Source organism: Plectropomus leopardus, chromosome 15 (assembly GCF_008729295.1).
Source record: "Plectropomus leopardus isolate mb chromosome 15, YSFRI_Pleo_2.0, whole genome shotgun sequence".
Taxonomy (NCBI): Eukaryota; Metazoa; Chordata; class Actinopteri; order Perciformes; family Serranidae; genus Plectropomus; species Plectropomus leopardus.
Window position 1 is genome coordinate 29,074,764 of NC_056477.1, and position 12,263 is coordinate 29,087,026.

The window sequence follows — 12,263 nt, forward strand, 5'->3', positions numbered from 1 at the left end:
AATAGAGTTACATGTGGAGTGGGTCATTCTGATGGGTAAAACTATCAGAATGGCTAGAATTGTTATCGCTGTTAGAATACTGGCATGGTATGCTTTATAGTTAAAAGCTTGCTTGCTGCAGCTAACAGTTGCATATAAATATGCAAATTTGCATAAAAGTAAATGATAGCAACTTGGAATAAAACATAGGATTTCTTACTTTCAATCGTTCAGCCTGTTCATATGCTTTCACTATTTCTGCTGCCCTGAAACATTATGCAAACATCACAACTCTGCAACTTAGGTTTCAATGAACTTTCCCTATTTCCCACTCGTGATTATGAATTTGGAGGTCTGTGTACAGAAGAGTGAGAAGATGTAGAAGATGAAAAAAGGAAAACTGAATTGTGGGGGAATGCAGAGGACAAAGCAAGGTGCCTGCACAGTGAAATCACCATGCAGGTCTGCAAAGTGTTCAAGAGGAGTTCAATTAATTAAAGTAAATAAAATCAGAGTGGAAAATGGATGGATGCATGCAGCAGCCACCAAGAAGATAAGCAATAATGAAATGGTTGGAGAGCCAAAGCAGCCGGAGGAGAGAAATAGAGGAGATAACATCTGCATGGAAAACAGGGGCCCTCATTGCCATGGTGGTGAGTTGTGCAGTGGTATACAGGGAAGTTTGACAAAGATAGACTTTCACATTTTGCTCTATGGCAAAATTCATCAGTAAATACACCATCCATAAATTTTAAAGCCTTAATGTAACTTAAAAGACATTTAGTAATAGCTGGCTAAATAAGACTACTAAATTGAGTGAAGTTGCTATAACTTGGAAAGACTGATTTCAACAAACTTGGAAAGACTGATTTCAACAAACTTGTCATTTTTAATTTGCAACAACTTAACAAAATTAAGTACACATAGCTGCACTTTCAGTTAACTTAACAATTAGATGTAACATAAATTAAGCATAATAGTTAAATTACAGATCATCATCACGCTGAAAATCACTTTACAATTTTGTTATAGTGGTGACGTTGAAGTCACACGACTGTGGTGTATAGTTTATTTATGGCCTAATGTTACCATTTTGCAGTTAGTGTTTGCATTTTGGCTTTAAAAATAATTAAAGTGGTGCTTGTCTGTAAAGACTAGCTTGCTGAATTTTTTTTTTCAGTTATCCAAACTGTAATAAAAAAATCCCATAGCCTTTTTGACAGAGTAAAAGTTTGATGATTGGCTGGGCCCAACTTCGAGTTATTATTTCTCACTTTTGAGAAGAGTTTTAACGGACTGAATAAAGAGGAGGAAGAGAGAGAGAGAGGGAAAATGAGAGAACGGGGGAGCAAGGTGAATTGGGTGGCAGCAATGGAGGAGATGTAAACAACATGCAGCAAAGAGTAGTACTGTGCATACTAATCACACCAAGGAGAGCAGCCTACTTTGACGAAATACTTTATTTTATTTTTTTTAAAAAATATATTTATAAAATGCAAAATGTAATATACTATAGGCCTATTTCTACAATACAAATTATTTTTTTTAATCAGGCTCAGGCTCAAACTGCTGCCGTGAGTCAGGCTCAAGTTGGGCTTGAATAAAAACTGGGGTCGGGCCTGATTTTTTTGAGCCCAATCAAAGCTCTAAAACCAGGGTGATGTTGACTTTCATGTCGGCCTACAAATAAACGACATCCTTGCAGCACTCTTACCATGTTCTGATTCTCAGCAGTAATTCCTCTGTACTTCAGCTGAGTTACGCTCAGTTTTGTCCTTTATTTACAAAAAAACATTCTGATTGGACCACCTGCAGCTCAGCATCAGTCATGACATTATCACAAAGTTAATGTGCTAACGAAGACTTTATTGGAAAAACTAAATGTAGCTTTTTACAAGAATAAAAAGGGATTTCAGTTTATATAAATAATTGAAAAAATAGATGATTATTATGATTCAATGACTTCACACACAGTCCCTGTGTGTGTGTGTGTGTGTGTGTGTGTGTCAGGGTGTGACCTCTCAGAATCTCCCTCTTCTGTAGAGGTCAAAGGTGGAGTTGGCCGGCCGTGGTGATGGGCGGGGCTTCTCGTTGACAGGCTCATCCTCCAGTGGGAGGGGCTTCTGCCTGAGGTGGTCAGAGGTCATGAAGAACAGAGAGGAGGGCACCTCTGCTGCCTTGGAGCCATGGCTAAGAAGCGGGGCGGGCAGCGGCAACCTGTGCTGCTGCACTTGGCTGATCAGCTGATCCTCCTTCACGTCCACACAGACCAGCGAGCTGAAGAGGAGCTGAGAGCGAGAGACATTCACTTCTGCAGAGAGAGAGAGAGAGACAGACAGAGAGAGAGAAAGAGATTGGCAGTAAAAATGATTGTAAAAGTGTCACCTAGTGGAAATAGCATGTATTTTTCCATATGCCAAATGTAGTTAAAAAAAAATGCATGTTTTTATGCTTTGATGGCTGTGGAATCAAAACTGCAGTTTGAATGGGTGTCAATGGCACATTTTTACCTTAACAGTATGAATATAACAATTTAGTTTCCACAGAGTATTTTAGACTTATTGTAGGAGCTGAACTGGAAATTCAAAAATCAAACAATCTTGCCAAATGTATGCCATATGCATGAACACAGCCAAAATGAAGAAAAAACGATCAAAGAAAAGCACATACAATGCATAAAACAGTCCCCAAGGGTTAAATGTGTCCTCGTTACCCTCACTTGTGTCTTTTCCTTACATCTTAGTCCCCTCCAACCTACTGAAGATAGAGTGAAGAATAGGGGTACAGAGGAAGTTTTTAGAGAAATGACTCGTCCTCTTTCCTCTGACCTATCAGCTAAAGCGATGTCCGTTTCTGATGATGATGGCACAGCTGAATCACCCCTTTTGTGTGTGTATGTGTGTGTCTTTGTCACCTTCAGTAGCTCTGGTGTTAATCAGGTGTTTGGTCCTCTCTGACTTCAGTAAAGTCTCCCGAACAGCTTTCTGGGAGTTAAACTCTGCCCCCTGCAGGAAAGCAGACATGTTGCCATGGGAACCATTTGTTAATCCGCTCAGCTGTGAATTGTGTTAGTCTGACTAAAACTGGACTTTTAAAATACTGTACATGTAAACATGTTAGTACGACTGAAAACATACTCAATCAAATATCTCAAAATCGGACAAACGCACTTCGATAATGTGAGTGAAAGTTAAGCTATTCGGTCATGTAAACACCTTTGTCAGACAGAGTTTGCTCAGTGCTGTTTGATTATATTTACATGATGTGGCGGTTTTCTACCCGAAGTTATTGCGAAACACTTATGATTGTGATGCAGTCTAAATCATAGACTGAGTACATAATATAGGTTTTTAACAACTATCTGAAAGGAGGCATATCTCCACCTGCTGTGGAGGAGTCAGACATTCTTCTGTCAATAAATGGATTCTCCCCCGCTGCTTGTATACTGGGACAAGGACCGTTAAAAACTGTTAAATGGCCTAATAGAGTGATGTAATGAGTTCTAAAACACAGAAGTCCGGCAGCCTTTTTGCTCTTCCGGTTCCCTCGTCTTAGAGTCTCAAAGTTTTTTAGATGGGTTTTCGGTAAAATGCCTTAAATAAGGTCTGTGGTGAACACAGGCTAAAGATATTTAGACATTTTGTTCTGCAACATACCTGGTACATACCTACATAACAAAACATGATTTTTTTAACTTTTACTCATCTCTAAAAAGGCGGTTGCTAACAAGTGGCTAAATAAGAAAACTCATTAAACCCACTTTTACAGCTGTACAGACTCGCACTCAAACGTGTAGATTTATTTGTTTATAAAATCTTTCAATTGTGTTTTAACATGTTTTTACAGTGTTTGTAGTTGTGTGACCACGATGTAGTTGGGTTTTAGCCTGACAATAGCTTTTTGCTTCTGGTGATTTCATTCACGCTTCAAAACACACAAAAGTGGTGTTCATCTGTGAAGATTATCATGCTAAAAAACGTGTAAGTCTCAAACTTATTTATAGTTTATTTTTGGCAATAATCGAAAATCCCATTCAAAAATCCCATAAGGTTTTTGATGAGGGAACCAGTGCGACGCTAACTTCCTGGTTGGCCTACAAAAATACTTCATCACCTCACCACTCTATCATGTTATAACTGAAGCTCCACTTAACTGTGCATGTAAATGTACTGACTGATAAAGTGTGAACCTGCAGTGACTGAAGCTCCGCCTTCAGAGCCAGAGTGGTGTTCAGCTCCGCCCTCCCCAAACAGCCTGGATCCTGATTGGATACAGCAGCAGGAGGATCCATCGACTGTGTGGTGCCTCCACCTACAGAAAGAGAGGAAGAGAAAAAACTGTTTGGACTTTGAGTTTACTACAAGAATCTTTAGTTCAATGAAGAGGAAAGTTTGATTATTTACAGATGAAATAAACAAACTCAGACATGGTCCTGTTGTTGGCAGGCAGTTTGCAGACAGAATACATTTTATGAACCTTTAGGGCCCACTTTAATATTACACACTCGAATCACCCTTTTATGCGCTTTTCAAAATCAAGCATTCAAAAATATTTTACATTAATATTATTTTCTACTTGCATTGAGTTATTTTTTTTAACCAACATCAGTCATAATTATACATATAAAATATTCATTAATTTTCAGAGTTTTAACCCTTTAAATGCTAGGGTTTTGTCATGATGCCACTATGTTTTTAGATGAAAAAAAAAACACAAACATGAATTATTTTCAATATACTACAAACAAAGTAGATGTTCTTTTTTGCTGACTATCACAGCTTGTAATGTGTCACTGATTTGCTGACTGCTGCAGTTTGAATGGGTTTTCCATGGTGCATTTTTTTCACTTAACACTCTGAATTTAACAATTTAGTTTCCACAGTGTATTTTAGACTTATTGTAGGAGCTGAGCTGGAAATTCAAAGATGAAACAAAAATATACAATCTTGCCGAAATGTATGCCTTATGCATAAACACAGCCAAATTGATCAAATTGAAAAGTTTAAATTCACCAAAAAGTTCCTACGGATTAATTGTGTGTTAGAGCTTAAAGAATCATGTAACGTCATCCGAGGTAATTTCCAGATATGGCTAGCTACTGCTAACTGTTGGCATCTGGTTACCATGGCAACATCCTCTGCTCCTCCTCTGACCTTTTACTGGCTGCTGAGGTGGAGCGCCTCTGCTCTGCTCCAGTGTTACAGTGACGACCATCCCCTCGTCAGAACACACCTGCAGGAAACCACAAACATGAGATTCATCCCAATACCTTTATTTCACATCTGCGATTCCCTCACTCGCATCTTAGCTCCTCCCGCGTGAGACACAAGAGAGAGGTGTGAGGGCACCATTTCATGGACAAAAAATTCCAAAACTTTTCCTGACTTTTCGAGGACCCATAACCCTTTGAAACCTAAGCAAATTGGCTCAGTTTCTTTCCTTAGCATGGGAAGAATACAATGAGCAACAGAAGAAGAAATGACCCACAAGAATTTGAAAAGGGAAAAAAAAGATGAACAAAAAACAAAAATCGCAGCTGGATCAGCTGTCAGACGACTTTATAAACAGCTGTAGACACACACACACACACACACCAGGGTTATATGATATGTCATCACCTGTGTGTTCCCCTTTCTTCCGCTCTGTCCTTGGCGGCTTGTCTTCAGCTGTGATTTATCACTTTGCTGACTGGTCATCGTTGGGCGGGGCCTCAGGTGTGTGTGGCTGGTCTTGGGAGCGGGACTGAGCGTGACAGAAAGGTCGAGCTCAGGACAGCCAGTCAGGGAGGGGGAGGATGAGAGGGGGGAGGGGCGCAGGGGGAGGAGGATGCGGGGGGGAGGAGAGGACGGAAGAAGACATCATCCTGACAGGAAACAACAGAGTAAGATTGGATTTTCAAAATGCTGTGATCGAACATTTGTGACATAAGAACAGTTTATTTCATTAAACCACAGCCTAGACCTAAATGAAAAGTATGAAACTATAACAACTAGATAAGTATGAAAATTTAAAAAAAAATTTAAAAAGTATTGACTTGATTGATTGGACTATTAGGGCTGATATTTGGCATTTATTTTAATGACTGCTGATAAAATTAAGCTATAGCTAAACTATATTTTTTTTTCCAGTGACTTTTTTTGGAAAAAGTTGCAGGGAATTTGCTGTATATGATGTTGAACGTTTCACTTTTGATTAAACATTTGCTGAAGGAATTTAAGCAAACTTCTGTGTTGGAGTTTGTTGTATTCCAAATTCTAAATATTGACAGAAAGATTTTTTATTGTAAATGCATATCGGTTCCAAATATCAGTTGGCGGTCTAATTAATCACTAATAATTGGTTTTGGTATTGGCTGTGAAAAACAGATAAATAGATAAACGGGTTAGAAACGTGTAAAAACTATACAGGTTAACTGAGGCCAGATGATAGTTAGCTGCTGACAGTTTAGTCTGTTAGTTAACAGGTAGCACAAGTTAGAGAGTCACTTTATTCATTAACTGTAGTCTTTAACGTGTTAAAGCGTGAACACAGATAACGTTGGTTTGGTTAGTTACCGTGGTAACGTTAATGTCCATAAATATGACAATTATCAGCTGTCGTTAGCTTTCAGTTGCTGAGTTTCTAGTGACTAAATACTGACACGGCTCTGTGGCATATTACTTCATGTTAGCTCAGTTTGTTTCTATTTGATTTTAGTCGGACTGTTTGTGATGTTTTTCCCTCTAAATATCGGTAAACACTGAAGCTACAGTTAGCCTGTGACACACACATCCTTACCCGTGTGTTACCTGTTTCAGTCCGGATAGAAACGATCCGCAGAAACATCTGTTCCCCTCCTTCAGAACAAACCTCAGCCTGTCTCTCTCCCTGAAGACGACTTCAACCGTTTTATTAGCTGACGCTTTCAGGACGGAAAGAATCCGTTTCTACCATGGTTTCTACTTTAAACTTCCCTCCGTCATCTTCTTCTTCGCCTTCTTGCTCGTCTTCTTCTCCGAGATTTATGGGCGGTTGGCAAAGAACGTTTTGGTGCATTACCGCCTCCAGCTGGTATGGAGTGTGAATTGCTTTTCCTCTTCTATTTTGAACTTTATTCAATATTACATCAGAAAAGTTTAAAAAAAAAAAAAAAAAAAGGCAGATCATGGCCATGTTCACATCCTACACCTGAAACGAACCGAATGAGCAGCAACCAAAAGGATCAAATCATTAGACAGCCACAAGCAACCCTGCAACCAAGGAGTAAATCAAAAGACACAAAAGCATTAGGGAAATAAAATTCAATTTAAAAAACAGTGGTCATTCAGGAACTAGGACCAAACTTAATATTATCATATGTTAGAATCAGAATACTGTTCACCATACTGTTTAGAAAGATGAAAATAACTGACAGGTTAATCAGCAGTGAAAACAATCATCAGCTGCAGCCCTAGAGGCCATTTACAAGCTGCCTCCTATTTCTTCGCCCTCTTTTATCTTTTAGAATTTAATCATAAATACACACTCAAATACTTATATATACATACATATTTTACCTGTCTTTACACTTGTGGATGTAAATTACAGATTCACTTGACCATGGAAACTTGGAGAAAAAAAAAACCAAAATGACTTTACCTGTATCAGCTGAACATCACTCAGACGTTACATTCAACTGATTTTATGGATTTAAAGGGATTTGTTTGGTTCAGAAGTTTAGAGGGTGATTCTCGTCCAGTTGTCAGGGTTAGAATGACACAGTTCCACTTTCTATGATGTAATAGAACATACTGTCAGAATGTCATTAGAACTGGTTCTGATTAGAACCACAGAAAAAGAGCCCTATAGTAAAAAGGACCAATTCTGAAATTAGTATTATATAAAGGAGTTTCACCCTGATGATAAGATGTGCTTCAAACTCATGAAATTATATCATGCACTATTCATAAATGATGCTACAACAAGTATAGTCATTATTAGTATAAAACAAGTAACGATGAAATCAAATAAAAAATCTGTCTAATGTTTGTAGGCTACACTGTAATAAACTGTTGTAAAAATATGGCAAAATTCTACCAGTAATGTGCAGTTTTTCCATAATACAGTAAAATACCATAAATCGTGATGCTTTTTGGAGCCTATATTACACTGTAAACCTCACAAAACCCCCACAACATCAAGGTTTGTTACAGTTTAAGTAAAATTACCAATAAAACACTGTGATAACATTTATTAGAAGCAAAAGTCCTGCATTCAAACTCCTACTTTACTGAGATTACATGGTTTACTAATAAAACAAAATATAATTTAATTTCCAAAGCAAAGGCATCTGTTTTGCAGAAAATTTGTAATTACACAATATTATCATATACTGCATTTTTAGATTTTTAATATTGATTCACCACATGGCAGTAGCTCACTGTTATAGATGATGGAGCTAGTCTATATTTTAGTTACAGCTAGATGTATAATATTTTCTTAACATAACTTTAAGTCGATATTTTGTGTTCAAATGCATGCAAACAAATAAGTCCAAACTAGGGTTGTTCTATATACAGCACACAATTTCAAAACGACCACAGGAAACAACAACAATCTCCATAATGACAAGTTGAATATTGAAAACTGCAGCTTTTGCCAAAGATTTGGCTCCTGCATTAAGGATTGTTCTTCATTCTTTCTTTGTTCTTTCTGTGAATTGTTTGGAAGGTATACAGCAAACAACAACTTGTGAACGCCCGATGTTGATCCATTTTGTGACACGGCCAGGTGCGGAAGAACTCCTCCTTTGCTTTTGACGTCAGAGTGTGAGCCGTTATCTCTGCCTGCAACACACTGCACGCCTGAGCAGCGTGTGACGGTAACCTCGCCAAAATGCATCGTCTTCCGCACTCACGGTGTTCATGCTGTTAGCACTGTTGTTGTGACGCTTCTGCAGGGCTGTTTGCTGCTATGCATACTGTATTTCTATATTTACAATCACAAATTGGCACAGCTGGCAAAGTGTGTGCCACCTCACTTCAGTCTCCCCCGTGATGAACAATTGTTGTTGGTGGTGTTGTGCCTTTTCTAGTAATGACTTCAGTTGTTGTATAGGGAAATAAGAGGTCATTTACGTACTGTGGGGCCTGGCCATGTAGGGCTTCATAAGTGAGCAACAAAATTTCGAAACGGATATTGAAATCAACAGGAAGCCAATGCAAACAAGGTAGAAATTGGAGTAATACGAGACCATCTGTTGGATTTAGTTAGGAGCTTTGCAGCAGCATTTTGTCCCAAGATGTGGACAGATGTGAAAATCACAGACTGGACAATCAGGAAGACATAGACATATAAGAAGTACTCACTTTCAGGTGTCTCCAAACACACCTAAACCTCCTCTCAGACATAGCAACCTGGGAGAAAAACTAAAGCTCATCATCCACACTGATAAGAGAAAGAAAACAAACACAGAGCTTCATCATGGGCTGTGGGCCAAGATAGCTTCAGGTCTTGTTGTGGCAGAAATGTAGAGGTTGAGCGTGAGAAAACTAAAGAAAGGCAGTTAAAACATCGATCAAATCTGACAATGTTTTGGGAAAATTCTTTGGAGCTAACCCTAACCCCTCACGGGTAATTATTGCACAATGAAAGACCCGCAGCAAGGTTACTGGCAGCAGGTGCATAGACAGTTTCTTTGGAATATGACCCTTTACAGGAAGAGATTGCACAATGACAAAACCAGACAATTGGTTTTTTTGTGAATTGTTTGGAAGGTATACAGCGAACAACAACTTGTGAACATGTTGATCCATTTTGTGACACGGCCAGGTGTGGAAGAACAACATGCTTGGAAGAACACTCCGAAATTTAAACAAACAAAAAAAATACTTAACAGGGAAACAATGGAAGAAAACTCTGGTAGAGCAAACTTCTGGTTTATCGTACGTGTCACAGACACGAGTCACAAAGTGCCTCACAAACAAATTAAAATTAAATAGAATGAAATAAAATCCAGATAAAATATATAGTGAGAGCTAAAACACAGTAGAGAGAGATAAAAACACAGTATTATAACGTAAAACAAACTGTTTCTCAAAATCGCTGAGAGACTATTCCAAAGCTTAAGGGCTGCCAACTGGAAGGAGCAGTTTTGAAATGTGTCCAAGGAACACTTAGTTCACACATACTTTGTCCATACATACATTTTTATATTTGTATTTGTACAGTATTTGCCTCCTTTGTTTTTGACATCAGAGTGTGAGCCGTTATCTCTGCCTGCAACACACTGCACGCCTGAGCAGTGTGTGACGGTAACCTCGCCGAAATGCATCGTCTTCCACACTCACGGTGTTCAAGCTGTTAGCACTGTTGTTGTGACGCTTCTGCAGGGTTTTTTGCTGCTATGAATACTATATTTAAACATTTATAATCACAAATTCCACTCATTTATGAAGTTGTGCAGCTCCTGCATCATCAACAACACAGTCCTACAAATATTTCAAAATAAAATTCCTTGTGTCAACAACTTATTGGATCCGTCAACAGACGTTGTCAGAGGACTTTTATTTTAAAACGGAGGCGGGGAAGCAGGTATATTTAATAAAGACACTGAAACGATAATGAAAGGTGGTATAGAGTCAGTATAATTATCAAAACACCATTTTCATGGCCTTTTTCTGCTGACAGCCACATGCAGTATGCAGAAAAAATTGGCGAGCCACTGTTTCACTAGATGTTCTGCAGCTGACAAGCAGCTGAGATGCACCTGACAAGTGTTTCTCACATAGGCAAAGTATGTGCCACCTCACTTCAGTCTCCCCCGTGATGAACAATTGTTGTTGGTGGTGTTGTGCCTTTTCCAGTAATGACTTCAGTTGTTGTATAGGGAAATAAGAGGTAATTTACGTACTGTGGGGCCTGGCCATGTAAGGCTTCATAAGTGAACAACAAAATTTCGAAACGGATATTGAAATCAACAGGAAGCCAATGCAAACAAGGTAGAAATTGGAGTAATACGAGACCATCTGTTGGATTTAGTTAGGAGCTTTGCAGCAGCATTTTGTCCCAAGATGTGGACAGATGTGAAAATCACAGACTGGACAATCAGGAAGACATAGACATATAAGAAGTACTCACTTTCAGGTGTCTCCAAACACACCTAAACCTCCTCTCAGACATAGCAACCTGGGAGAAAAACTAAAGCTCATCATCCACACTGATAAGAGAAAGAAAACAAACACAGAGCTTCATCATGGGCTGTGGGCCAAGATAGCTTCAGGTCTTGTTGTGGCAGAAATGTAGAGGTTGAGCGTGAGAAAACTAAAGAAAGGCAGTTAAAACATCGATCAAATCTGACAATGTTTTGGGAAAATTCTTTGGCGCTAACCCTAACCCCTCACGGGTAATTATTGCACAATGAAAGACCCGCAGCAAGGTTACTGGCAGCAGGTGCATAGACAGTTTCTTTGGAATATGACCCTTTACAGGAAGAGATTGCACAATGACAAAACCAGACAAAAACAGAACTATTTACTAAGGAATACCTGAAAGTTAACACAAATAGATGAGTTTCAAAGTGAGATTTAAAGGCAACAATTGTCTGATGTCAGCAGGGAGGCTAATTATATAATAATAGTGATCAGACAGACTGGCAGAATTTTTGGCACCAAGATGAATTGTCTCAGACTTGCTGGAAAAGACAAACCTGACTTCTACTTGTCCTCACTTGCACATAACTTTGGCAGTGCATCTGGGTTCTGGGTTAGGGTTTATTATAGGGCCAGCTGTGGCTCAAGACGTAGTGGGTTTGCTTGGCAGTTGCAGCAGAAAATCGCAGAGTGATACTACAAAAATCCTGCACCGAAACTCCAAGATAACCATCATTCGAGAAATCTCATCAGTATCATTCCATATTTTGGCAATCTCTCTTGGACCATGATGGAAGGCTGCTTGATAGCTACCCAGCAGGAAACATTCCCACAACATTGGTCTAGCATTACCTACAAGTTACAATAATGTTTTAAAGAAAACATTTTAATCTAATGTTAAAAAACATTTTAAGGATGTTTGTCATTTCAAATTATGTTCCTATAGGGTTAAATGCTGACTAACATTTTAACTGCAACATTCTGAGGGTGTTTTGCTGACGTTGAGAGGTGACAGATCATAGAATATTCTTTTATAAAATGTTCCCACAATGTTACATGAGAACGAAGGAAGAACCTTTTTAAAGCAATATTCAGAACATGTAACTGAGGCCTAAAATTACAGAGCTTTTTTTTTCAATAAAAAAAATGATGTGATACTGTATGTTAACAATACAA

General features: G+C 38.7%; 1 pseudogene; it reads right to left on the reverse strand.

The window, feature by feature from the left end:
• Positions 1-1,500: 1,500 nt before the first annotated feature.
• LOC121954776 lies at positions 1,501-5,838 on the reverse strand (annotated as a pseudogene).
• Positions 5,839-12,263: the final 6,425 nt, after the last annotated feature.